Here is a 19,177-nt window from a genome sequence, read left to right on the forward strand (position 1 = left end):
GGCCCTAATTGCCTGCAATCTGTGTTTCCATGCACATGTATTTCTTTCAGTGCAAACACTGCAATTTCTTTGTGAGTCATTAACTCTGAAATAAAGCATGATTTTGCATCTTTTTCAAGACATCTGACTCACCTTTTGTTGTTACCATGTAAAGTTCCCTAGCAGTTTCTTTCATTAACAATTCAAATGAACACGTAAGAGGCAAAGCCACACGGAAGGTTGGCTCCTATTAGGCTTCCTCACCACCAAGGTCCCCAAAACAAACCAAAAACAAACCCACTGCCATGGAGTCAATCTGGCTCATGGTGGCCCCAAGTGTTACAGAGTAGAACTGCTCCATAGGGTTTTCTTGGCTGTAATTTTAACGGATGTATATTGCCAGGTCTTTCTTCCACAGAACTCCTGGGTTGAACTGCCAAACTTTAGGTTAGCAGCAAACCTTTGCACCACCCAGGGACCTTCCAGAAAGGTCAGGACATGAAAATGAACAGGGTAATTTGCAATTTCTCTAGTTAAAGATGCATATACCAAAAAACAAAACAAACCCATTGCCATCCAGTCAGTTCTAACTCATAGTGACCCTATAAGACAGAGAGGAACTGTCCCACAGGGTTTCCAAGGAGCAGCTGGTGGATTCGAACTGCCGACCTTTTGGTTAGCAGCCAAGCTCTTAACCATTGCACCGCCACGGCTCCGAGACGCATGTAAACAGGGCCAAATTTCATTTCCAGGTTAACCTGCCTGAGGCCAGGAAAAATCACAGTTAGAAATGTGTAAATAAGAAACTACTCAAGTACCATACACTTCAAATGCCCCTTTTTGTCGATTTCCTAAGCCAGATTATTTCTGGGCTTTCCCTTTCCTTGTATTCCGTTTTGCAATTCTCTTTAAATGGGATTATGAAACTGCCAGTCTTAGGAGCAAATTCCATCCCAAAAACCTTCTCTCTCTCATCCAAAATGGGTGGGGGATAAAGGGCAAGAATTTTGTTCAACACACATTCAGAAGGTAGCAACAATCAACATTTATTTACCCTTTGTCAGGTGAGTCTCTTCCTCTTCCATTCTCTTTTGCTCTTGAGGAAGGAGAGGTCAGGGTGTCTCAGGGCAAAAGACTCAACTGAGGAACTGCTGGGTAAGAAAATCCCTCCTTGTATTAAAAAAAAAAAAATCAACCCAGTGCCATCGAGTCGATTCCAACTCATAGCGACCCCATAGACAGAGTAGAACTGCCCCATAGAGTTTCCAAGGAGTACCTGGTGGATTCGAACTGCTGACCCTTTGGTTAGCAGTCGTAGCACTTAACCACTAGGCCACCAGGGTTTCCCCCTCCTCGGATAGACACCCAGATATGAGCAGGCCTCCTCTCACCCTCTGATCAACCATCATGAGTGCTTGGCTTTATTTCCACACATAGGGTGTGAGGAAAGCTGGACCGTGTGGCAACTGGGTCAAGACAGTAGGGAACCTCCCTCCCCTGCTTCTCAGATGGCATCTATCTGAGCCACGGCCACACCCAATGGGTCCACAGGCCATGTGATATGCACTCTGCTGCAACCAATGCTCCTGAATCCAATGGTATCTTGACGCTTTAAATTACTTACACTAAAAAAGTTATGGAGGGCCTGGTGAGCCACAAATCACCAAGGAACCTAGAAGAGCTCAAAGATGGTGTTCAACGAGAACAATCCCGCTAATTGCTTCTTGGAGCTGGGTAATAGGATGGGAACTCGTTTCGAGAATGATATATCCAAAAAGAAAAGAGAATTCATAGATCCTTTCCTCTCAAGGGTGTGGGAGCTGCCCACCACCACCATTACTCAAGATATTTAAAGAACACGCGGATTCAGCATGACACAGTCTTCAGCTAACGTGTCTGTGTGTGGAGGGTCGGGGGGGAGTCTCCTTGGCAGTTTCTTAGGATACTTAAATACCACACCCTTCAAAAGCCTCTTGGGCCACTCTCCTGTCACCGATGATCCAAGAAGAAATCAGAGAAGACGAAGAGATAATTATGTAGTTTTCCTGCTCACTAACTAGGCCAGCTCCCAGCCTGTTACATCACTCAAGTTAATCAAATGTAGTCATGGTTAAAGCAATTTGAAAGTCCAGAGTCAATTAAAAAGCAGTTACCTTACCCATTAAAGACCCATGTGGGGCTGGCAACATATCACCAGGGAATAGCCCCTCAAAGCGTATACCGTATATTGTGCACTTTTTTTTGGTAAAGACATATGTGATTTCCGGGCCATTTTTAAAAAGAAATAGAAGAAGTTAGATTAACTGTGTCATTTACAGTCTTGATACCCAACAGTCTAGTAGACCCCTCCCCTGTCACCTCTCTGGGGTTGCACCTCAGTGCTATTTTCATTGGCCTGAACCCTCTGGAGGCCTGTTCAGCCACACAACTCAGCCTCCACTCAGTCTCCCCTGGAGTGTGCCACACCCTCCCTTCACAAACAGAGTGTCAGGGGACACCTTTTCTCACTGCCTCTCCAAAATCCCTGCTACCCCCATCTTTTTTGGATCCAACAAGCAAAATTCATTGGAATCACCTGCTCTGTGAGCAACTTCTTCTGGCCTTTCTCTTTCCACCCCCACATCCCCAAGGCCCAGAGCTCAGGAAAGGGCAGGGTCTTCCAGGCCTGTGCTGGCAGTTCAGGAAGCCACCTCCTGAATACACCATTCCAGCCTCTAGTTTCCCAAGCCCTCCCACAGCACAGAGGATGGATAACACAGTTCGGCTTGCACACACACATGCATCAGCAACATACGTCTGAAACCACAGAGAATTCAAGCCGATGGAATTACAATGCTCACTAGCCCACCACACCAAAAACCATCTTTCCCTTCGGAGAAAATGGCCAGCCCAACCGCGAAGGAGTCTCGGCTGTAAAGAGCCCTGCCCACCTGCCATCTCTTCCACCATGCCTTTGAAATGGTCAGAGCCACGCATCTGCCGGCTCTGCTGGTTACGGCGCCCCCACCTCCTGCCCATCTCCCCGGGAAGGTTTCAGGACATCCCCCCCAGAGGGAGACAATGCCCCTACACATCCCCGCTCCATTTTGCACGGGCTATAATTACCGTCTGAACACTCTTCATAATACCAGTCTAGTTCATAATAATCCGCTTCAATAAATTTCTGCATAGTCAGTATTCCTGCAGAGGAAGGAGCCGACTCCACGGCGCTGTCGACATCAAGTGAGACGCTGCCATGCCTCCCTGCCCTTCCAGAACACTGGGCAGAGGAGCATCCCGAAAAACACCAGAACGGAGCTACGCATTCTTAACGACAGTCTGGAGCCGAAACAGAAAAGGAGCAGCAAAAAGGAAAATGCTAAGGGGGGTTGGGGGTTGGGTAGGAGGAGCAGAGAGAGAGGCGATTTGCAGAGCAATCAGGGACCCTGGCAGCTGTGCTAATAAGGCAGCACTGGACAGCAGCCCTGGATGGGAGTAGCCGGAATTGTCCTATCCAGACGCCTGGAGGGTGACGTCAGGGACACACACCACCACCAGGCGGTCTCACTCGACCCTTGCCTCCAGCTAGCCACTCATCTTTCAATCTAATGGTTGCCATAGAAACTGGCCGTTTCTGGAAAAAAAAAAACGATGCAGAGATGGAGGAAATGTCTTCCAAGGATACTGGGAGCAGGGACTAAGAGGTGCTATGCAGGGGGAAGAGAGGGCAGAGGCAGGCGGGCAGGGGGCTAGGGGCTCACCACCATCATCACCTCCAACACATGAAAGGGCAAACTTATTTGCTAGATTCTGGGTCACTACAGAAAGCAGATCTGCACCTGGAGCAAGCCTCCTTCTTAAAACCTGCAAACCATGACTTCAACCTGACATAAAACATTAAACATCTTTTCTTAAAATGTTTTGACCGCTACATTTTAAGGAGATATAAATTACTTAGAGATGGAGACATTTCCATGTAAAAATAGTACTAATCTCCGCTCCTGCTTTTGCTCAAACTTCCGGAAAAACAGCCCGTAACATACAAACAGGGGAGACAGCCATTATGGAGGGGCTCCTGCAATAAGATACATTATTTCATAGACACTTACATGTGAAATCCAAGTATAAAACTATGCACCAGATAGGAACAGCCCACCTTTAGGAAGGTGATTGCCTCTGAGGAAGGGGAGAGGGAATAGGGCTTTGAAACTGCCCCTGCAAATGCACCTGTAATGCTTTAGTTCTTAAAAAAAAAAAAGAAAAAAGTTAACACTTATTAGTTCTAGGCGGTGGGTATATAAGTGCTTGATGTGTTTGAAACAGTTCACTAAAAAAACAGAAAATGAGGTACTGGATAATTAGACAGATTTTTTAGACGTATTATAGGTAAAACTCCATCCCCTAAATCAGGGTTTCTCAATCTTGGGACTATAGATATTTGGTACCAAATAGTTTTGTGTGGGTTGGGGGGCGGGGGGAAGCTGTTCTGTGTGTTGTAGGATTCTAGCAGCATCCCTGGCCTCTATCCCACTAAATGCCAATAGCACCCCCTTTTTTCTGTCTCCCCCACAGTTCTGACAACCAAAAATACCTGCAGACATTGCCAAATGCCCCCTGAGGGACAAAAATCACCCCAGGTGGGAGCTAATGCCCTAAAGCAAAGCTGCTTAGAGAACCTCTCCGGCTGTCATTGGCCTGCTGTAACTATCTGTTAAGGAGCCCTCATGGTGCAGGGGTTAAGCACTCAGCTGCTAACTGCAAGGTCAATGGTTCAAACCCATCAGCCGTTCCAAGGGAGAAAGATATGGTGGTCTGATTCCATAAAGATTTACAGCCTTGGAAACCCTGTCCCACAGAGTTGCTATAAGTCGGAATCAGCTTGAGGGCAATGGGTAAAGTATCTGTTGGTGTCAGTGGCCTTGGCTCAATTTTCCTATTCTCTACTCAGAATTATATAATTTGCTAATGAATAGCAATACAAGGTCTCTTTACCTGTACGGGCATGTGTCCCTCCTTCCACAGGGCCCAAGTAGGGATCATTTCCTTTATTCTTCCAAATGGAAGAATATCATGATTCTCAATGAACAAAGACTGAGGGAAAGACAGGGATCCCAGGGCAGTGCTTCCCAAGCTTTGATGTGCCGATGAGTCACTGAGTCACTGGAATCTTGTTAAAATGCACATTCTGATTTTGCAGCTCTGGGGTAAGGTTTGAGATTCTGCATTTCTAACAAGCCCCCACGTGACAGCTTTGAACAGCAAGGCTTTTCTGACAGAGAGAGAGAGAAAGTGTGTGTGTCAGTACGAAACCAAACCCATTGCCGGCGAGTTGATTGCGACTCATAGGGATCCTACTGGAACAGAGTAGAACTGCCTCATAGGGTTTCCAGGGAGTGGCTGGTGGATTGGAGCTTCCAACCTATTGAAACCTGAGCTCTTAATGACTGTGCCACCAGGGCTCCGCATACATATATAGTGTCGCTTTAAGTCAGAATCAACTGGAGGGCAACAGGTTTTTTTTTTTTTATAGTTGTTGTTAGGTGCTGTCGAGCTGATTTTTGACTCACAGTGACGCAGTATGTTACAGAGTAGAATTGCCCCATAGTATTTTCTAGACTGTAATCTTTATGGGAGGAGAGCGTCAGGTCTTTTTCCTGCAGGGCCGCTGGGTGGGTTCGAACCACCAACCTTCTGGTTAGCAACCACTGCACCATCAGGGATCATGTGTATACAAAATTTTTACCACTCCCAAAAAGGAAATGCAAATTTATTAGAAAATGGAGACATTTTCATTTCGGTGGCAACGGGTTTGATTTTTTGGTTTATTATATACAGTACATACACACACACACATATATATAATATCTTGGATAGAATCTAATATCTACCTCATCCTTCCTTCACTGGTGTCTGTAATGTTGTGTTGTAAGGTTTCAGAGATTGCTTTCTATCCCCTACCTGAGCCAGAAGCCTCTCCCCCTCTCTTCACTTTAGGGCCCTGTATGGCTCTCTTCACCTAGCCCTTTTCAGCACAGGGTCTCACAACCAGCTTGTCTTAGTTGCCTAGTGCTGCTGTAACAGAAATACCACAGGTGGGTGGTTTTAAAGAACAGAAATTCATTTTCTCACAGTTCAGGGGACTAGGAGTCCAAATTCAGGGCACTGGCTGTAGGGAAAGGTCCTTTCTTGTCTATTTCAGATTCTGGTAGGTAGCTGGCAATCCTTGCAGTTTCTAGGCTTGTAGACTTGTCTACCTCTATGCAGCCCTGGTGCCACAGGGATTAAAGTGATGAACCGCTAACTGAAAGGTCAGCAGTTTGAAATCACCAGCAGCTCTATAGAAGAAAGATGCGGCAGCCTGCTTCTCCACTGGGTAGTTAAGAGTCAGAATCGACTTGAAAGCAGTGGGTTTTTTTTTTTTTTTTTTTTTTTTTTACCATCTTCAGATAGTGTCTGTCTTCCCTGTGTCTGCTTGCTTGTCTCAATGTCTGTTCTACTCTTTCTATCACTCGGAAGTGAATAGATTTGGGACATACCCTACACTGATATGGTCTCATTAACACAAAGAAAATCCTGTTTCCAAATAGGATTACATCCACAGGTATAGGAGTCAGGACTCTAACCCATATTTTGGAGGGACACAATTCAACCTATAACACAGCTAGTTCTTGGTCTTGCCAGGTGGCTGACGGAGCCCATCTGGCCCAGGCTTTACACTATGTGTGCAGGTCTGGCCCCTTGTGGAACCCAAGGTTCCTATCCCTTTTGTCACCATCAGATGGCAGAGCTGGAAGAATCCTCCATGATCCTCTCCTTCTGCTTCAGGTCACAGAAGGGGAAAGGGAAGTTAAAAGCTGTGGCCCTAACCACAAGCAGGCAGGGACATCACCTGTGGGACAGAGGAACTGCTGACGTCCGCGATGAAGCTGGGCTAGGGTTCTAGACAGGCTCTCAGAGAAGTTCAGAAAATGGAGGGGGCAAGGGAATGGTGCCATCCCTGGGCACGTCACCCCCAAGGCCCTCCTTATTCCTCTGCACCCCCCTGGCCTCCCTTATTCCTCCAAGGCATCCCCATTTCAACTCCAAATTTTTCCTGGCTGAGGTAGTGATCAGACGCCACCCCTTCCCTCTCCTACTTTAATCCTGCCCCTCGCTCTCCCCTATTTCAACCTGGATACACATTTTAAGTTTTCTAGGACATCTGACTATTTAAAGTCAGCAGACAACGGTTTTAATTCCTCCTATAACTACCCTCATTACCTGATCACATCTCACCTCTCCCTTTGCTTCTTTATCACATCTCTCTCTGGCACTGATGGCACCTCTCAACAGCCCCGCAGCGAACCACCCAGCGGCCCCCGGGGGCGTCATTCCTTAGGGGAGGTGAGCAGAGGCTGGTACCCAGGGTTTTGTTTGTTCAAAGTTCCTTAAGGTATTCCTAAAAAGATGATTATAGTCTTCAGAAACAGACAATCCAACAGTTAGCAAGCTCCTCAAAAATCCCCCTGCTCAACAGATTCAATCCAATATGCCTGGGGGTATGGGTCCAATATGCATCAGCAGACTAAAGACTGAATAAAGGAACAGGAAATGCAAACTTCTCCAAGCATCATATGAAAGTCAGACAAAGCCAGAAACCCCTTAAACAAAGGCTTGACACATTTATCTTACAGTGCTATGAATTTTCAAATATTTCATTCATACCCCATCACCATAAACCCTAACTAACCCGTTATTGTGGATCTGATTCTGACTCATGGCAACCCATGTGTTGCGGAGTAGAACTGCTCCACAGGGTTTTCTTGGCCGTAATCTTTATGGAAGCAGATCACCAGGCCTTTTTCTGAGGTGCGCTCGAACTGCCAACCTTTAGGTTAGTGGAAGAGCGCAAACCATTTGTACACCCAGGAACCTCGTAACAATAAAAACAATAAATAATGGCTAGATGAACAAATGAATGTATGGACAGATGGATGACTGAATGGCAGGCAGTGTAATTTAGTAGTTATGAGCATGGGCTGTTGGAGTCAGGCTGCCTGAGGTTCAGTCCCTGCTCCTCATTCACCATCCCTATGACCTTCTTAAACACATCCGTCTCCTCACCTGCTAAATGGGGGTAACTACAACATTTGTCCCATAGATGAGACAAGGCTTACATTAATAAATACACAGCAGAGCATGGTGCCTGGACCATGCCAAGGGCTCTGCTATGTCCGTTTGCAATAAACCTTAGTTGCTACCATCTTCATCACTCCAATTTTTTTTAAAAAAGGAAATAAGCCAATATGAGCAATTAAAAGGAGAATACAATTTTCTAAGCTATAATTAGGGAAATGAGGTAGAAACGCCATTTATAAGCTCTTCCCAGCATAATTAATTCTGAAGGCATTGAGTCCACAGTAATGAGCAAAATAACAGGCTGCATGGGGGGAGGTGGGAAAAGGACCATTTCTAAACAGTAATGCATTACTGAACACAAACTGACATCACAAGACCAAAGGCTGCACAGATCCAATGTACTATTTAAGAAACCAGGAAAGAAAGAAAACAGATTTTATAAATAAGTACAAAGGAAACATCACTTATTCGTGAACTTTATGAACTTCGAGCAGTTCTGAATGGACTCCCATGTCAGAGGCTCAGGAGGATGAAGTAATTTGCCCACCAAACCAAAAATACCAAACCCACTGCCATTGAGTCGATTCCAAATCATAGCGACCCTATAGGACAGAGGAGAACTGCCCGACAGAGTTTCCAAGGAGAGCCTGGTGGATTTGAACTGCCAGCCTCTTGGTTAGCAGCCGTAGCACTTAACCACTATGCCACCTGGGTTTCCAAATTTGCCCACAGCTCTGCTAAAATGGTTCCAAGATTAAAATTCAGGCTCACGTGGCTTCGAATCCACACTCTTTCCTCCACACCCATAGTTCTTGGCCCCTTCTCTCTCCCAACATTCCTCAGGGGTACAGCCATGGGGCTGCGGAGGGACGGGTCCCAGGAACAGCCTCAGAGAAGCCTCAATGCCACCTGTTCAGTCACCTCTCAGTCACCTTCATCTTCAACCACCACCACTTATGAAGTGCTGGCTGCACACCAGGAACTCGGTACTTGATAACTCACTTAACCCTCAGACACCTGCCATCTAATTATTCCTCACTGTGCAGATGAAGACGGGGGATCATAGTTGAAGCTCCTTGCCCAGAGTTGCTCAGCTAATACTAATACTAGGCCAAAGCCTTTTGCACTATGTCAGCAAGTGACTGATAAAACATTCCAAGATTATTTACAAATGAAAATTGGAAGAAAAGAGAGAGAGAAGGGGTACAATGAAAGAAGATAAAAGCTCAAGAAGGCATCTCACAGAGAGAACAGGATGAAAAGTTGTTCTTCAGAACAAAATAAGAAATGATCAGGAAAGTAAAAGATAAATTAAGAGTATCAATGTGACTTCATGATCTTAAAAAGAAATATTATTTCCAGCTCTGTTAAGAAAGCTCCCCAACAAGGACACCATTCTACCCACTACTAGCACTCTGGTGTCCAGATTTGGGTTAAAAGTTACCAGGGCTCCTTGGAGGGCAACTGATGTCTTGTCCTATAACACCTTGTGAGAAAGCAAAGATGCTTCCAAGAGGTCTGGGGTAGAATTGATAAGGTGTTGGAGCTAGGTTAAAGAGACAACCACAGGCCAACCAGTGCAAATCCAAACATCAAAAAGAGAACACAGTTAGTAATAGTTAAAGGAAACAAGGTGAGTCTGTACAGGCCATGAATCCACAATGAATATCAAAAGGAAAAGGGCAATCAAGTGAATGACAAGGCAGCTAGCACACAAAGGGGAAGGAGAATAGAATAGGAGGTTATTTTTAATCCATTTTAAGAAGTAGGGGAGGGTGAGAGTGTCTGAATATTCTGTTTCTGCTACTAATGCCTTTCATATGGCATTGCATGACTATTTCTCTACGTAGGGTGGTTATGAATAAGCCAACCGGATATGAAATGAGGAGGCAGGTACCAAGACAGAAAGGCCTGATGCTGGGGTCACCAACCACACTCAGGAAGGAGAAGGACCTGACCTTGTACTATAGGATGAAGGACTAGCCAGGAGGCTCCAGAGGAGAGCTGACTGCATCCATCAGGGAGATAGACGCTCAGTATGACCCTGCTTAATTATAACACTAAGATGCTAATAAACCTCATCTGCATTTTCAAACATGCTAATGTAGCAGGTGAATGTGCAATTAGGATGAGATGACAGGTATGTCACTGTGCCCAAATGTAAAGAATTCATCACCTTGGGGAAAGACACCAGGTTATGAGAAGCAAAAGCCAATGAGCCAAGTATGGACTTGAAAAGTCCTTCAGACTTGGCAAGTCAAGTTCAGTTATTTCCGAAAGAGAGAGATAAAATATATTCAAATGAGAATAAAAAGAAAGAGAATTACACAAAAAGGGAATGTCCAATAAAGGTGACTTGGGTTACAATCATCTTTGGTGGTAAAGCCAGGTCTCAGGTCCCAACCGGAATCAATCTGTTGATAACCTATAGCCTTCGCTACTCTGAGGTAGTATTTTCTTCTATGTCTCTTAAGATTACAAACCTGTCATCACTGAGTCGATTCCGACTCATAGGGACCCTACAGGACAGAGCAGAACTGCCCCATAGGGTTTCCAAGGCTGTAAATCTTTAGGGAAGCAGACTGCCACTTCTTTCCCCCTCAGAGTGGCTGGTGGGTTTGAACTGCTGACCTTTCGGTTAGCAGCCAGAGGGTTAACCACTGTGCCACCAGCGCACCTGTTAAGATTACTAGGACCCTGGTAAAATATAAAATAAGCTCACAAATCATAAAGAAATGAATCAAAGCCATAGTACCAATGCTTAAGTTTAAGTATCAAACGTTTGGCTGTCACTCTTGTAAGACATACATGTCTCCTTTTGCAAGCACTAAAGAGAATCTGATAGATTTGGTCTGTGCAATGTTAAGGAGAATCTAATTAAAAATAGTTTTAATCAGATGTAAATGTTTTAAAGAACTTATAAAAATTTCTAAGTTTCTAATTACTAGTTGTATGGGTACCTAAATATCTAACATTACTATTTAATACATTTCAGAGATGAATCAACACTAACAATTGAGAACTTAAGTACAAATGATGCAACTATGAGTTTGCCCCAAAGTGTCTCAGGCATTTCAGATCTTGCCACATGCCACCATCCTCCGTGCCCCACAGGTGATCAGCACATGCCATGCCCAGGCCCTAGTACCACAGTCTGAAAGGCTGGAAAGTAGGTTGGGATTCCGATGCGCCCCTCTTCCTCCTGCTGGGAAGCAGAACCACTCAGGGGACCTACCCTCTGGAACATGCACCTAGTTCCCAGAGCTCTCCTCTCTTCAGAAAGTATGGTCAGCTTTCTACCGGCAGTCAGGTACCTGGGCAGCCAGGAGGCCCAAGACAGAAGTGGGGAAGGCCCCCAAACCAAATCAAATCAGTGCTGTCAGTTGAGTCCAGCTCACGGTGCCCCTATGTAACAGAGTAGAACTGCTCCATAGGGTGTTCTTGGCTCTAACCTTTATGGAGAGAGAACTGGTGGTGTAATGGTTAGGGGCTTGGCTGCTAACCAAAAGGTTGGCAGCTTGAACCTACCCAGCAGCTCTTCAGGGAAAAAAAGACTGGCAATCTGCTCCTGTAAAGATCACAGTCTAGGGAGCTCTATGGGGCAGCCCTACTCTGCCACATGAGGTCGTTATGAATTAGAATCGACGGTACAGAACAACAACATCTTTTCGGAAGCAGACTGCCAGGCCTTTCCTCTGTGGTGATGTCGGGTGGGTTTGAACTGCTAACCTTAAGGTTAATAACCCCCCAAAAAACAAACCCAGTGGTGTTGAGTCGATTCCGACTCAAAGCGACCCTATAGGACAGAGTAGAACTGCCCCACAGAGTTTCCAGGGAGTGCCTGGTGGAGTCAAACTGCAGTCCCTTTGGTTAGCAGCGGTAGCTCTTAACCACCACGCCACCAGGGTTTCCTTAAGGCTAATAAAAAATAGTCAAGCGTAAACCATTTGGCCACCCAGGGACTGCGGAAGGCCCAGAAGAGGCCTTATAGCCTTCTGCTCTTAAGGCCGCTGGTGGGACTTGTGTAAAATACGGGCTTACAAGCTTGCCATCCCTCCACTTGCTGCAAAAAATTAACTGAACAGGCTGCTTCTGCAGAATTCTCTTTCTGATCTTTATTTTTTAAAACATCGCCGCTGCCAGTCATGGGCACCCACAGCAGAAGGCAGGCTGCTACCGAACAGCTTGCTGTCACCAATCCCCCCTCCCAAACCATTTCCACCTCATTTGAGGCACCGGAGAAGTAGGCACCCATCCCACCTCCAAAGGCGGGAGCAGGGGGGAGAACAAAGCTTGGCTTTTATTGAATACAAGCAAAAGGAGATGGCATTCAGCAGAGCGCTGCAGAGCCAAAGGGCACCCCAGCCTCAATGCAGTTCTCATTAAAATCAACCGCAGATCCCAGGAAGGATAGAAAGAAAGAGGCCGTCTGTGTTGGGGCATCAGCATACAGCTTGCACAGTTCTGAGTTTGCTGCCTGGGCCTCTCACTTCTGGGACTAATGGGTCACGTAGCTGATGCTTCTAAACACAAATAAGCCGGAAGCTCAAACGCCCCCTATTCCGCCCCTGCTTGCCCTTGGCTGAACCGAAGCGGCCTGGGCCCATCACCAGGGAGAAGCGGACGGGTATTGAGCTGATCTGTCCTGTCAAGTTCCCGTCTGTGTCTGTTCCAGCTTTGTCTTAGACATGCTGAATTAACATGAAAAAGAAAATGATCAATCTGTACAGAATCGCTTGCCAAGCATTTTTTATTCTCAAAAAAAACCCAAAAAACCAAAAAAACACTCAATGTTGGAATCTGGCTTGATCAGGAAAAACGGAAGTTGGGGACCGTGCTACATGGAAGGTGACAAAGTAAGTCTGGGGACCATGGAGTGGATCTGTCCACTGGAACGAGTGCCTGGGTGCCCTGTTCAACAGACATCCTGGCATGAGGCTGCTTCTGACCCCTCCCCAAGACGCTGACCTTGCCGAGGCCTGGAGGCACCATCAATCCATCTCAGCACCCAGCGTCCAGACACACTTGGGTGGAGGTCCCATGACTGACCATGGCTCACTGTGGGAAGGGACTATGCAGCCAGGCCTTCTCTGCTTCCATTTTTGATTCTGCAAATATTTGTATTAGCTCGGAGTGGTGAAAAAAGGGCCTGAGGGAGGTCAGCTCAAGTGAGAAGAAGATACAGTTCCAGGGTTGGCTCACCTGTAAATAAAATGGCCCCAGGTCTTGGGAATGGCATAAGGGACATTCCCAGTGCCTGGGTATTCACATGAGAGAAATTCGATCACTAACCCAAAGGTCGGTGGTTCGAACACACCAGCCGTTTCGTGGGACAAAGACGTGGCAGTCCGTTTCCATAAAGATTTACAGCCTTGGAAACCCTATGGGACAGTTCTCCTCTGTCCTACAGGGTTGCTATGAGTTGGAATCCACTCCACAGCAATGGGATTTATATATACGGGAGTCTCTGAGTGGCACCAACAGTGAAGTGCTTGAGTACTAGCTGAATGGTTAGTGGTTTGAACACACCCAGAGGCACCTTGGAAACCCTGGTGGCGTAGTGGTTAAGTGCTACGGCTGCTAACCAAAGGGTCAGCAGTTTGAATCTGCCAGGCGCTCCTTGGAAACTCTATGGGGTAGTTCTACTTTGTCCTATGGGGTCGCTATGAGTCGGAATCGACTCGATGGCACTGGGTTCGGTTTTTGGTTTAGAGGCACCTTGGAAGAAGGGCCTGGTGATTTACTTCCAAAAGGTCACAGCCTTGAAAACCCTATGGGGCAGTTCTACTCTGCAAACATGGGGTCACCATGAGTTGGAATCATCTTGATTGCAACTACCAACAATTCATATATACATTACGATGTATACATTTTGGTATTATTTTTGTTAGCAAACGATAATGAAAAGCTTTCATTGGCAATTAGATCCCTTTTTCATTCCCAGCAAACCTCCACCCCACCCTGTAATTTATCTTTCCTTCCTTTACTCTAAGCCTGCTTCCGCCTATGTGAGAACAGACTGTTCGTCGTCTCACAAAGCACCTTTCCAATAAACAAACAAGCACGTAACCTGCGCTTTCTCTTAGGTCACCACCTCATAAAACTACTGATTAGCCTCCTCTCACAGAAGGTCACCATCCCTGTGTTATTCACCTGTTGAATTGGTACAGGATTAGTGCCTATTTTGAAGCCTGTAATTTTGTTTGGCTTTGGATTTTGGCCAAGATGAAGGCAATCTTTGGAAGGTGGCAAAAAACAAAATGACTTTTCTATTCCAAGCATGGGTTTTTATTTTGTTTTTACAAAACAAAGGTAAGGAAGGAGAAAAACTTCTCTCTTAATCTCAAAATACTACCTTTGCATTTTATCTTACCCTTTCAGGAAGTATTTGTCAAGCACCTATCTAATGTAAGGCACTGGGCTGAAGGTCCCATTCAACTATCAACCAGACATGAGCTGTCCTCATGGGATTTATGAGATGAATATGGAAATTATTTTTCAACAATTTGTAAGTCTTAGAATTTAAGTCTTGCACATATCTAAATCTTAATGAGAAAATTCCTAGGTAATTTAAAACACGCTTAGAGAGTTAGATGAATATTCCGATGAGAATTCTTTAAAATTTTCCCTAGAATTGTCACCTATATGCAATTTCATTTGAGAGTGCTTTCATTTGGAAAAACAAAAAAAAGAATATCATCCATAAGTACTGTGTGTCTTTAAAAAATCACCTATATGAGACCAAAACGGTCAACAATTACTTTAAAACAAAGATGAGAATGTGATGGGGCAGGGACAGTAGATTAATGAAAACAGAACCACCAGAACAGAAATAATGAGAATATTTATGCACTGTGAAGAGTACAACCAATGTCACTGAACAACTTGTGCAGAAGTTGAATGGGAACCTTAACTGCTATATAAAACTCTCACTGAAAACACAACAAAATACTGTTAAAAAAAGCAAACACTCAACACTGCAATTTTTAAAAACCCAAAATTAAACTCCAAAGTTCCTTAGTTCCTATTACACAATACAGAAAAATTCAAATGAAGAAAGAAGATAAATTAAAAGATTGCCAAGAAAATAAAAAACAAAAACTTTGGCAAGACAGTGAAAGCTCTCAAGGATACATTCCTGAGAATCACAGAATGTTCTATAATGCTGATTAATTTCCAGGTAATAAAACTGAGCCCCAGAGCAGTTATAAGCGATTTGCCCAAGGTCACATCCAGCTGATAAACGATGGAGATATGGGCCTACAACATGGGACTCCTGGGTGTCCGGCCAATTTTTTTTCCCTCAGAACATCTCAAGAGCCCTGGGGGCACAGTGGTTAAGCTCTAAGCTGCTAACTGAAAGGTTGGTGGTTCCAACCCACCCAGCAGCTCCATGGGAGAAAGACCTGGCGATCTGCTCCTGTAAAGATAAAAAAAAAAAAATCCATTGCCTTTGAGTCAATTCTGACTCATAATGACCCTATAGGACAGAGTAGAACTTCCTCACAGGGTTTCCAAGGCTGTAAATCCTTATGCAAGCAGACAGCCACATCTTTCTCTTGACATCTTAGGAAACCTTATGGCGCAGTTCTACTCTGTCCTATAAAGTCGCTATGAGTCAAAGTCATCTCAATGGCACCTAACAACAAGAACATCTCAGAAGAAAATCTTCCCATAAAGAAAAGTTAGTCAAACCCCGAAGAGACATCATCTGCCCATGAGGATTAACTGCATCTCTCAATTCTCGTTAAACTTTGACAGAAAACATGCATACTATTCTTTTCCATGAAGCTGTCCTGGGTAAAAAGTTTAAGAAGCTGGTCCCTAGATAATACTTTGAATGCCATACTTGGATAAACATTAGTCATCTCATTTATGGCAATAACCTCGGTTATTATTTTCTAAACATTAACTAATGGATAGCAAACTATACAGACTAAGAAAAAAGTGGCACACCCTGCCTCAGGTATCTCATAAGAAAATATTTATGATGTGTTCAGGAGTCCCTAGGTGGCGCAAACGGTAAAGTCCTCAGCTACTAACTGAAGGGCTGACAGTTCAAATCCACCCACAGGCATCTTGGAATAAAGGCCTGATGATCTACTTCCAAAAAATCATAGCTACTGAAAACCCTGTGGAGCACAGTTCTACTCTGCACATACATGCGGTCACCACGTCTTGGAATCAACTCAATGGCACCTGGTTTGGGATTTTTTGGTGTAACGTCCTCAGACTTCTTAAAGACCAAATTTGGTGTTTTCAGGCAAACTGCTCCTAAGTTCACATGGCCTGATATCTAGAAGTAAAGGGATCTGGTTAAAGATGGGATGATCACAAACTGAGGCTCAGAGGAAGTGAATGCTGTATATTTTAAGTACCTTGAAAGCACCTAGGGCTTTCCTACACCAGAGAAGTTGGAGATTTGAATAAGGAAAGGTTTGGGATACATTTGAGGATATCAAACTTGGAAAGGCATGGGCCTGGGCCTGGGCCTGGGCCTGGTCCAGCTGGGCTGGGATTCTGGCTCTCACCCTCTTTGTGTGACCTTGGACAAGCCATGGAGTAACCCTCTGAACTTAGGCTTCTTCATTTTTTTTTTTTTTCTCCTCATTTTTAAAATGGGGATAAGAATAGTCTCTACCACCTAAGGCTACTGGGAAGACTAAAAGTGCCTAGAATATAATAAATGGATGTTCTTTTCCTTCATCATTAAACCATCACAACCCAGTTACCATGAAGTTCATGCCAACTCACGTCAGAGCAGAACTGTGCTCCCTAGGGCTTTCAGTAGATGATTTTTTAGAAGTAGGTCACCAGGACCTTCTTCCGAGGCACCTCTACATAGACTCAAATCTTCAACTCCTCCGTTAGCAGCTGAGTGCATTAACCATTTGCACCATCCAGGGACTCCTCATTAACCACAGTCATCTACAAAACATCCAGGAGAAGCTAGAGGTGGTACTCAAAAAGGAGGATCCTGCACCCAGAGTGGGATGTCCAACAATATCCAAATCCCCACTAGACATTTAGAGGGGGGGAAAACTTCAGGACATTTACCAAATCTTATCACCTTATGGACTAATGCTCCTATTCATTCATTCATTAAACATTTATTCATCAGGTCCTACCATCAACTTCATGACTCAATACAAGCTAACCAAGAATAAGTAATTTTTATTGTATTAATTTAAGGAAATATTTAACCTAAGAGTTAGTAATAATGGAGTCCAAAGAGAGATTTAAAAGCAATCATATCTTCAAACCCAGGAAACCAATTTCTAGAAATATACCTTAAGGAAATCATGAGTTGAGTAGACAAATATTTATGGATGTTCACCCATGTGTTACTTGGGGAAAAATCAGAAACATGCTAGATTCCTAACAAGAAAGATTAGGTATAAATGATGAAATATTAAGCAATGTTAGAAAACTATGTTTTTGAAGAATTTTAACAGCATGCAAAGTTCACTGCAGCACTATTCACAATAGCCAAAAGGTGGAAACAACCTAAATGCCCACCAACAGATGAATGGATAAACTAAACGTGTTACATATATATGATGGAATACTACTCAGCCATTAGGAGAAATGAAGTCTTCATACATGCTACAATATGGATGGAGCTTAAAGACATAATGCTGAGTAAAATAATCACAATCACAAAAGGACAAATATTGTATGACCTCAGTTACATAAAAAGACAAGAAAGGCAAATGCATAAAGATTAAAGTTTATTAGTGGTCATGAAGGACAGGAGGGAGGGGGAAAGGGGGAGGACTAATGGTGATGGAAAAATCACATTGATTAAGGGTACGGTTGTACAGTCGATTATTGTACTTGCTGTCAATAAGCTGGACACCTGTAAAAAGTTGAACTGGCAAAAGTTGGGGGATAGATGTATTTACAACAGTGACCAAAAAAAAAAAAAAAAGAGTACCTGCTGAGGCTGCTTAACCAAAAAAATCAAACCTACTGCTGTCGAGTCCGCTTATGTACAACCAAAGACTTCATGAGATTTTGTTTCCTGGTTTGGAGGTTTAGGGTCATGGTATAATGGGATAGTCCAGTTAATTGGCCTAATAACATGTTCAATGCTTCTGTTTCATTGTGTAGTGCCTGGGATCTTAAAAGCCTGCAAGCAGCTATCCAAAGCTCTTTACTTGTCTGGAGCAACAGAGGAAGAAGGAGAGGCAGGAATAGGAGGAGGATATGGAATGTGTGGCTAATTGCCTCCATGAACAACTGCTCCCTTTGCCATTAGACCAGAAGAACTGGATGGTGCCTGGCTACCATTACTGAACCTTTTGATCAAAGATTCCACAGAAGAGTCCTGACCAAAAGGGGAAAAATACAGAACAGAATTTCAAATTCTCATGGAGTCTAGACTTTCTGGAGCCATGGAGGCTGGATGAACCCCTGAAACTACTGTCCTGAGATAATCTTTTAACCTTAAACCAAAAATAAACCTGAAGTCTTCTTAAAACCAAACAACAGTTTAACTTAGGTAGTAAAAATGTCTGCCTTGAGCATTACGCTCTTTTAAGAACTATCTATATGGGATCAGAGTGACAACAGCAACTCGAAAGACCAGTAGGAACCTTAGGGGGGCAATGGGTTTATGTTATGGGGAAGGAACAACTCAGAAAAGGAGGGTGAAAATGGTTGCACAGGTCAAAGAATGTAATCAGTGTCACTGAATTGTACATGTAGAAATGGTTTAATTGGTATAGGTTTCACTGTACATATTCTGAACAATAAAATTTTTTTAAAAAGTGAGTAGTGGTTGCTAAGTTAGTCATCATTTTGTTTTTATTTTCCAAATTATCTAAAATCAGCATACTTTTATGCCCAGAAAGAAATATTATCATTTTTAAAACCTAACTCCTTTTAAAGACCATTTATGTTCTTTAAAAGACCGGGCACTGGAAGAATGAAGAAAGGGATAACTCCATGAGTCTATAAAATAGTGACAAGCATCCCTCCTTGTCCACCCTGAAAATCAGAGATGGACCCTACCTCCCAATGCTGTGTGTCACTACCAACAGAGAATCAGTTTTTTGTTTTTAAAGCTTTCAAATTAAAAAGAAAACTGGGGTCCAGA

General features: G+C 44.1%; 1 protein-coding gene across 7 annotated transcripts in view; it reads right to left on the reverse strand.

Moving 5' to 3' along the window:
* The window catches only part of TRAK1 (trafficking kinesin protein 1), a 170,123-nt gene that overhangs the window by 86,278 nt on the left and 64,668 nt on the right, over positions 1–19,177 (reverse strand). The window contains exons 1-2 of one of the 7 annotated variants that reach the window (XM_064274752.1): positions 1,034–4,140; positions 649–741 (exon numbers count right to left, since the gene is read on the reverse strand). The exons of 5 other annotated variants lie outside the window; for them this stretch is intronic. The gene's annotated coding sequence lies outside the window, so the exon portion shown is untranslated. Of the gene's footprint in view, positions 1–648; positions 4,141–19,177 lie in introns of those variants that run through there. One more of the 7 variants, XM_064274751.1, reaches the window with a different exon arrangement.

The sequence above is a fragment of the Loxodonta africana genome, chromosome 22 (genome assembly GCF_030014295.1).
Source record: "Loxodonta africana isolate mLoxAfr1 chromosome 22, mLoxAfr1.hap2, whole genome shotgun sequence".
Classification (NCBI taxonomy): Eukaryota; Metazoa; Chordata; class Mammalia; order Proboscidea; family Elephantidae; genus Loxodonta; species Loxodonta africana.